The sequence below is a fragment of the Mustelus asterias genome, chromosome 17 (genome assembly GCF_964213995.1).
Source record: "Mustelus asterias chromosome 17, sMusAst1.hap1.1, whole genome shotgun sequence".
NCBI classification, from domain to species: Eukaryota; Metazoa; Chordata; class Chondrichthyes; order Carcharhiniformes; family Triakidae; genus Mustelus; species Mustelus asterias.
Window position 1 is genome coordinate 91351193 of NC_135817.1, and position 9410 is coordinate 91360602.

Consider the following 9410-nt stretch of genomic DNA (forward strand, 5'->3'; position numbering starts at 1 on the left):
CCTTTGGGTGAAAAATTTCCTCCTCAACTCAGTCCTAAATCTGTTCCCCCTTATTTTGAGGCTATGCCCCCTAGTTCTAGTTTCACTTGCCAGTGGAAACAAACCCCCTGTTTCTATCTTATCTATTCCCTTTATATTTTTATATGTTTCTATAAGATCCCCCCTCATTCTTCTGAATTCCAATGAGTATAGCCCCAGTCTACTCAGTCTCTCCTCATTAGCCAACCCTCTCAACTCTGGAATCAACCTAGTGAATCTCCTTTGCACCCCTTCCAGTGCCAGTATATCCTTTCTCAAGTGAGGAGACCAAAACTGTACACAGTACTCCAGGTGTGGCCTCACCAGCACCTTATACAGCTGCAACATAACCCCGTTGTTTTTAAACTCCATCCCTCTAGCAATGAAGGACAAAATTCCATTTGCCTTCTTAATTACCTGCTGCACCTGCAAATCAATCTTTCGCGATTCATGCACAAGGACACCCAGGTCCCTGTGCACAGCAGCATGCTGCAATTTTCTACCATTTAAATAATAGTCCATTTTGTTGTTATTCCTACCAAAATGGATGACCTCACATTTATCAACATTGTACTCCATCTGCCATACCCTTGCCCACTCACTTAGACTATTTATATCCCTTTGCAGACTTTGTGTCCTCTGCACACTTTGCTCTGCCACTCATCTTAGTGTCATCTGTGAACTTTGACACACTACACTTCGTCCCCAACTCCAAAACATCTATGTAAATTGTAAACAATTGTGGTCCCAACACTGATCCCTGAAGCACACTACTAGTCACTGATCGCCAACCAGAAAAACACCCATTTATCCCCACTCTTTGCTGTTAGCTAATCAATCCTGTATCCATGCTAATACATTACCTGTAGCACTGTGCACCTTTATCTTTTGCAGTAGTCTTTGGTGCGGCACCTTGTCCAATGTCTTCTGGAAATTCAGATACACCACATCCACAGGCTCCCTATTGTCCACTGCACTCGTAATGTTTTCAAAGATATTAGTTAAACATGACCTGCCCTTCATGAACCCATGTGACAATTTATATCCAGATGCCTCGCTGTTTCTGCCTTGATGATAGATTCAAGCATTTTCCCTACTACTGAAATTAAGCTAACCGGCCTATAGTTACCCGCCTTTTGTCTCCCTCCTTTTTTAAACAGTGGCGTCACATTTGCTGTTTTCCAATCTGCTGGGACTGCCCAGAGACCAGCGAATTTTGGTAAATTACCACAAGTGCATTTGCTATTTCCCCCGCTATGTCTTTTAGTGCCCTGGGATGCATTCCATCAGGGCCAGGAGACTTGTCTACCTTTAGCCCCATTAGCTTGCCCAACACTACCTCTTTTGTGGTAATGATAGTTTCTAGGTCCTCACCTGCCATAGCCTTCCTGTCATCAATTTTTGGTATGTTTTGTGTCTTCCACGGTGAAGACCGACACAAAATACCTGTTCAGTGCCTCGGCCATTTTCTCATTTCCAGTTATTACATCCCCCTTCTCACCCTCTAAAGGACCAATGTTTACTTTAGCCACTCTTTTTATATATTTGTAGAAACTTTTGCTCTGTTTTTATATTCTGAGCTAGTTTAGAACATAGAACAGTACAGCACAGAACAGGCCCTTCGGCCCACGATGTTGTGCCGAGCTTTATCTGAAACCAAGATCAAGCTATCCCACTCCCTATCATCCTGGTGTGCTCCATGTGCCTATCCAATAACCGCTTAAATGTTTCTAAAGTGTCTGACTCCACTATCACTGCAGGCAGTCCATTCCACACCCCAACCACTCTCTGCGTAAAGAACCTACCTCTGATATCCTTCCTGTATCTCCCGCCACGAACCCTATAGTTATGCCCCTTGTAATAGCTCCATCCACCCGAGGAAATAGTCTTTGAACGTTCACTCTATCTATCCGCTTCATCATTTTATAAACCTCTATTAAGTCTCCCCTCAGCCTCCTCCGCTCCAGAGAGAGCAGCCCTAGCTCCCGCAACCTTTCCTCATAAGACCTACCCTCCAAACCAGGCAGCATCCTGGCAAATCTCCTCTGCACTCTCTCCAGCGCTTCCACATCCTTCTTATCGTGAGGTGACCAGAACTGCACACAATATTCCAAATGTGGTCTCACCAAGGTCCTGTACAGTTGCAGCATAACCCCACGGCTCCTAAACTCCAACCCCCTGTTAATAAAAGCTAACACACTATAGGCCTTCTTCACAACTCTATCCACTTGAGTGGCAACCTTTAGAGATCTGTGGATATGAACCCCAAGATCTCTCTGTTCCTCCACAGTCTTCAGAACCCTACCTTTGACCCTGTAATCCACATTTAAATTTGTCCAACCAAAATGAATCACCTCACATTTATCAGGGTTAAACTCCATTTGCCATTTTTCAGCCCAGCTTTGCATCCTATCTATGTCTCTTTGCAGCCTACAACAGCCCTCCACCTCATCCACTACTCCACCAATCTTGGTGTCATCAGCAAATTTACTGATCCACCCTTCAGCCCCCTCCTCTAAGTCATTAATAAAAATCACAAAGAGCAGAGGACCAAGCACTGATCCCTGCGGCACACCGCTAGCAACCTGCCTCCAATCCGAAAATTTTCCATCGACCACCACCCTCTGTCTTCGATCAGATAGCCAGTTACCTATCCAATCGGCCAACTTTCCCTCTATCCCACACCTCCTCACTTTCATCATAAGCCGACCATGGGGGACCTTATCAAAAGCCTTACTAAAATCCATGTATATGACATCAACTGCCCTACCTTCATTAACACACTTAGTTACCTCCTCAAAAAATTCTATCAAATTTGTGAGGCACGACTTGCCCTTCATGAATCCGTGCTGACTATCCCGGATTAATCCGCATCTTTCTAAATGGTCGTAAATCCCATCTCTAAGGACCTTTTCCATCAATTTACCAACCACCGAAGTAAGACTAACCGGTCTATAATTACCAGGGTCATTTCTATTCCCTTTCTTAAACAGAGGAACAACATTCGCCATTCTCCAGTCCTCTGGCACCATCCCCGTGGACAGCGAGGACCCAAAGATCAAAGCCAAAGGCTCTGCAATCTCATCCCTTGCCTCCCAAAGAATCCGAGGATACATTTCATCAGGCCCAGGGGACTTATCGACCTTCAGTTTATTCAAAACTGCCAGGACATCCTCCCTCCGAACATCTAATTCCTCCAGCCTATTAGCCTGTAACACCTTCTCTTCCTCAAAAACATGGCCCCTCTCCTTGGTGAACACTGAAGAAAAGTATTCATTCATCACCTCGCCTATCTCTACTGACTCCATACACAAGTTCCCACGACTGTCCTTGACCGGCCCTAACCTCACCCTTGTCATTCTTTTATTCCTCACATAAGAGTGACAAGCCTTGGGGTTTTCCTTGATCCGACCCGCCAAGGACTTCTCGTGTCCCCTCCTAGCTCTCCTAAGCCCCTTTTTCAGCTCATTCCTTGCTAACTTGTAACCCTCAATCGAGCCATCTGAACCTTGTTTCCTCATCCCTACATAAGCTTCCCTCTTCCTTTTCACAAGACATTCCACCTCTTTCGTGAACCATGGTTCCCTCACTTGGCCATTTCCTCCCTGCCTGACAGGGACATACCTATCAAGGACATCCAGTATTTGTTCCTTGAAAAAGTTCCACTTTTCATTAGTTCCTTTCTCTGACAGTTTCTGTTCCCAACTTATGCCCCCTAATTCTTGCCTAATCGCATCATAATTACCTCTCCCTCAATTGTAAACCTTGCCCTGCCGTACGGCCCTATCCCTCTCCATTGCAATAACAAAAGACACCGAATTGTGGTCACTATCTCCAAAGTGCTCTCCCACAACCAAACCTAACACTTGGCCCGGTTCATTTCCCAGTACCAAATCCAATGTGGCCTCACCTCTTGTCGGCCTATCCACATATTGTGTCAGGAAACCCTCCTGCACACACTGCACAAAAACTGCTCCATCCGAACTATTTGACCTACAAAGGTTCCAATCAATATTTGGAAAGTTAAAGTCCCCCATGACAACTACCCTGTGACCCCCACACATATCCATAATCTGCTTAGCAATTTCTTCCTCCACATCTCTATTACTATTTGGGGGCCTATAGTAAACTCCTAACAACGTGACCGCTCCTTTCCTATTTCTAACCTCAGCCCATATTACCTCAGTGTGCAGATCCCCCTCGAAGTGCCTTTCCGCAGCCGTTAAACTATCCTTGATTAACAATGCCACTCCTCCACCTCTTTTACCAGATTCCCTACACTTAGTGAAACATCTATACCCCGGAACGTCCAACAACCATTCCTGTCCTTGTTCTACCCACGTCTCCGTAATGGCCACAACATCGTAGTCCCAAGTACCAATCCACGCCCCAAGTTCATCTACCTTGTTCCGGATGCTCCTTGCATTGAAGTAGACACACTTCAACCCACCTTCCTGTCTACCGGTACCCACCCTTGACCCTGATACCTTCCCCAATACCTCACCACCCTCACTGACTTCTGGACTACAACTCCTTTTCCCACTCCCCTGACTTATTAGTTTAAACCCCCCTGAAGAACCGTAACAAATTTCCCTCCCAGGATATTGGTGCCCCTCTGGTTCAGGTGCACCCCGTCCTGTTTGTACAGGTCCCACCTTCCCCAGAATGTGTTCCAATTATCCACGTATCTGAAACCCTCCCTCCAACACCATCCCTGCAACCACATGTTTAACTGCACTCTCTCCCTGTTCCTCAACTCGCTATCACGTGGCACCGGCAACGTACCAGAGATGACCACATGTTTTGTCTTGGCTCTCAGCTTCCAGCCCAGCTCCAGAAATTCCTGCTTTAAATCCCCGTCCCTTCTCTTACCTATGTCATTGGTACCAATGGTGCCAGAGGACTGGAGAGTGGCAAATGTTGTTCCTCTGTTTAAGAAAGGGAATAGAAATGACCCTGGTAATTATAGACCGGTTAGTCTGACTTCGGTGGTTGGTAAATTGATGGAAAAGGTCCTTAGGGATGGGATTTACGACCATTTAGAAAGATGCGGATTAATCCGGGATAGTCAGCACGGATTTGTGAAGGGCAAATCGTGCCTCACAAATTTGATAGAATTTTTTGAGGAGGTAACTAGGTGTGTTGATGAAGGTAGGGCGGTTGATGTCATATACATGGATTTTAGTAAGGCGTTTGATAAGGTCCCCCATGGTCGGCTTATGATGAAAGTAAGGAGGTGTGGGATAGAGGGAAAGTTGGCCGATTGGATAGGTAACTGGCTATCTGATCGAAGACAGAGGGTGGTGGTGGATGGAAAATTTTCAGACTGGAGGCAGGTTGCTAGCGGAGTGCCGCAGGGATCGGTGCTTGGTCCTCTGCTCTTTGTGATTTTTATTAATGACTTAGAGGAGGGGGCTGAAGGGTGGATCAGTAAATTTGCTGATGACACCAAGATTGGTGGAGTAGTGGATGAGGTGGAGGGGTGTTGTAGGCTGCAAAGAGTCATAGATAGGATGCAAAGCTGGGCTGAAAAATGGCAAATGGAGTTTAACCCTGATAAATGTGAGGTGATTCATTTTGGTCGGACAAATTTAAATGTGGATTACAGGGTCAAAGGTAGGGTTCTGAAGACTGTGGAGGAACAGAGAGATCTTGGGGTCCATATCCACAGATCTCTAAAGGTTGCCACTCAAGTGGATAGAGCTGTGAAGAAGGCATATAGTGTGTTAGCTTTTATTAACAGGGGGTTGGAGTTTAAGAGCCGTGGGGTTATGCTGCAACTGTACAGGACCTTGGTGAGACCACATTTGGAATATTGCGTGCAGTTCTGGTCACCTCACTATAAGAAGGATGTGGAAGCGCTGGAGAGAGTGCAGAGGAGATTTACCAGGATGCTGCCTGGTTTGGAGTGTCGGTCTTATGAGGAAAGGTTGAGGGAGCTGGGGCTGTTCTCTCTGGAGCGGAGGAGATTGAGGGGAGACTTAATAGAGGTTTATAAAATGATGAAGGGGATAGATCGAGTGAACGTTCAAAGACTATTTCCTCGGGTGGATGGAGCTATTACAAGGGGGCATAACTATAGGGTTCATGGTGGGAGATATAGGAAGGATATCAGAGGTAGGTTCTTCACGCAGAGAGTGGTTGGGGTGTGGAATGGACTGCCTGCAGTGATAGTGGAGTCAGACACTTTAGGAACATTTAAGCGGTTATTGGATAGGCACATGGAGCACACCAGGATGGTAGGGAGTGGGATAGCTTGATCTTGGTTTCAGATGAAGGTCGGCACAACATCGTGGGCCGAAGGGCCTGTTCTGTGCTGTACTGTTCTATGTTCTATGTTCAATGTGTACCACGACTTGTGACTGTTTCCCCTCCCCCTTCAGAATCTGGAAAACACGGTCTGAGACGTCATGGACCTTGGCATCCGGTAGGCAACATACCATCCGTGAGTCTCTTTTGCTGCCACAGAACCTCCTATCTATCCCTCTAACTAACGAGTCCCCAATAACTATTGCCCTCCCGCTCTGCCCCTTACCCTCCCGAGCCACAGAGACGGACACAGTGCTGGAGATCCTCTCACTGCGGCTCACCACTGGTATGTCATCCCCCTCAACCGTATCCAAAGCGGAATACTTGTTGCTAAGGGGAACGACCACAGGGGATCCCTGCACGGACTGCTTCCTCCCAGCCCCTCTCACCGTCACCCATCTGTTTTCAATCCTCGGAGTAACTGTATCCCTAAAGCTTGTGTCTATGGCCATCTCTGCGTCCCTGATGATCCTAAATTCATCCAACTCCAGCTCCAGTTCCCTAACACGGTTTTGGAGGAGCTGCAGATGGGTGCACTTCCCACAGGTGTAATCAGCAGGGACACTGTCGTCGTCCCTCACCTCAAACATAGTGCAAGAGGAACATAGCACTGCCTGCACACCCATCCCCTCTAGATACCTTGCCAGTACCAGGTAGAAAGTGCAAAAATGAATTAAACTCACCCCTGCTCGCCCTTTCTGCCTAAGCCCTGTGAGTTTACTCTCATAATCCATCTTACTTTTCTTTATAGCTTTTCTCGTGGCTTTCTGTTGACATTTAAAAATTTCCCAATCCTCTTGTTTCCCACTTTGTATGCATTTTCTTTCAATTTGATACCCTCCTTTATTTCCTTAGATATCCATGGCTGATTATCTCTTTTTCTACAGTCCTTCCTTATCACTGGTATATACTTTTGCTGAGCACTGTGAAAGATCGCTTTGAAAGTCCTCCACGGTTCCTCAATTGTCCCACCGTATAACGTTTTTGCTCCCAGTCTATCTTTGCCAACTCCTCCCTCATTGAACTAAATGCACTCCAGTCCCACTGAGCCCCATGGCTTCTCTCTGCCTGCTCTTACTCTGTGCTATGTTTATCTCAGTCTTTTTTCCCCAGTCCCTACACTTACTGCCCTGCTGTTCCGGTTCCCACCCTCCTGCCACACTAGTTTAAACTCTCCCGAACAGTACTTGCAAACCTCCCACCCAGAGTATTGGTGCCACTCCAGTTCAGGTACAACCCATACAGGCCCCACAAAATGATCAAGAGTAGATTGGTGGTGATTGGCTGGGTTGGATTTGTCCTATTTTTTTGTGTACTGGACATATTTGGAACATTGCCGAAGTTTTAGTAGTGGTGTTGGAACAGCTTGGCTAGGGTGTGGCAATTTCTGGAACATTTCAAAATAATTGCTGGAATATTGTCAGGGGCCCATCGTCTTTGCAGTATCCAGTGCCTTCAGCTGTTTCTTGATATGGCAGATCATAGAAGATCATAGAATCCCTACAGTACAGAAAGAGGCCATTCGGCCCATCGAGTCTGCACCGACCACAATCCCACCCAGGCCCTACCCCCGTATCCCGACATATTTTACTCACTAATCCCTCTAATCTACGCATTTTAGGACACTAAGGGGCAATTTTAGTATGGCCAATCAACCTAACCCGCACATCTTTGGACTGTGGGAGGAAACCGGAGCACCCGGAGGAAACCCACGTAGACACGAGGAGAATGTGCAAACTCCACACAGTGACCCAAGCCGGGAATCGAACCCAGGTCCCTGGAGTTGTGAAGCAGCAGTGCTAACCACTGTGCTACCGTGCCACCCATATCACGTGGAGCGAATCAAATTGGCTGACAACAGACATATGAGATGCTGGGGACTACTGGAGGAGGCCGAGATGGATCATCCACTCGGCCCTTCTGGCTGAAGATTACTGCGAATACTTCAGCCTTATCTTTTGCTCTGATGTGCTGGGCTCCTCCATCATTGAGGATGGGGATATTTGTGGAGCCACCTCCTCCAGTGAGTTGTTTAATTGTCCACCACCATGCTCGACTGGATGTGGAAGGACTGCAAAGCTTAGACATGATCCGTTGGTTGTGGGATTACTTACCTTCGTCTATCACTTGCTGTTTATGCTGTTTGGCATGCAAGTAATTTGGAGTTTCATCAAGTTGACACCTCATGTTTAGGTATGGCTGGTGCTATGCCTGGCATGTCCTCCTGCACTCTCCTGCACTCTCCAACCTGAAGAAGGGGCTCAGAGCCTCGAAAGCTTGTGTGGCTTTTGCTACCAAATAAACCTGTTGGACTTTAACCTGGTGTTGTTAAACTTCTCACTGTGTTTACCCCAGTCCAACGCCGGCATCTCCACATCATGACTCTCCATTGAAGCAGGGTTGATCCCCTGGCTTGGTGATAATGGTAGGGTAGGGGATATGCCAGGCCATGCGGTTACAGGTTGTGCTGCTGATGGTCCCCAGCACCTCTTGGATGCCCAGTCTTGAGTCTTCTGTATTTGTTCAAATTTATCCCATTTAGCACAGTGATAATGCCACACAAGATAATGGAAGGTATCCTCAATGTGAAGATGGAACCTGGTCTCCTCAAGAACTGTGTAGGATGGGTTTTACAGCCATGGACAATGGCCATGACTACTTTTAATTCCAGATTTTTATTGATTTGAAATTCTGCTATCTGCCATAAGTGAGATTTGAACTCGGGTCCCCAGAGAGTTACCCTGGGTCTTTGGATTATAGGCTAATGGCAATACCACTATGCCACCACCACTCCTGTGCTATAGCGCTCAGCGAGGGAGTTCTGGACAAGGCGGTTCTGCTTTACTGGTCTGCTATTGCAAGTCAGGGATTCACTATCCTCTATTTGCACATATTTGCGAGACCCTCAGGAGAAACTGGCTCAGTTCAGTGAGGGAGGCAACGCTCATCCTGGGCATTAGGAGGCTGAAATAAACAGGGTTGACCTTTTAATTCTGCCCAGCAGTAAGAAAACCACAGTCCAGGTGGCATTAGAGAGTTGACTGTTAGTGCGGCGAGGCAAGGCTGCCTTCTAGTCTAGTCAC

The 9410-nt window shown here is 46.9% G+C and overlaps 1 protein-coding gene across 1 annotated transcript in view; it reads right to left on the reverse strand.

The window, feature by feature from the left end:
- Nucleotides 1–9410, reverse strand: part of u2af1 (U2 small nuclear RNA auxiliary factor 1) — a 288331-nt gene that overhangs the window by 242492 nt on the left and 36429 nt on the right. The window lies entirely within an intron of this gene.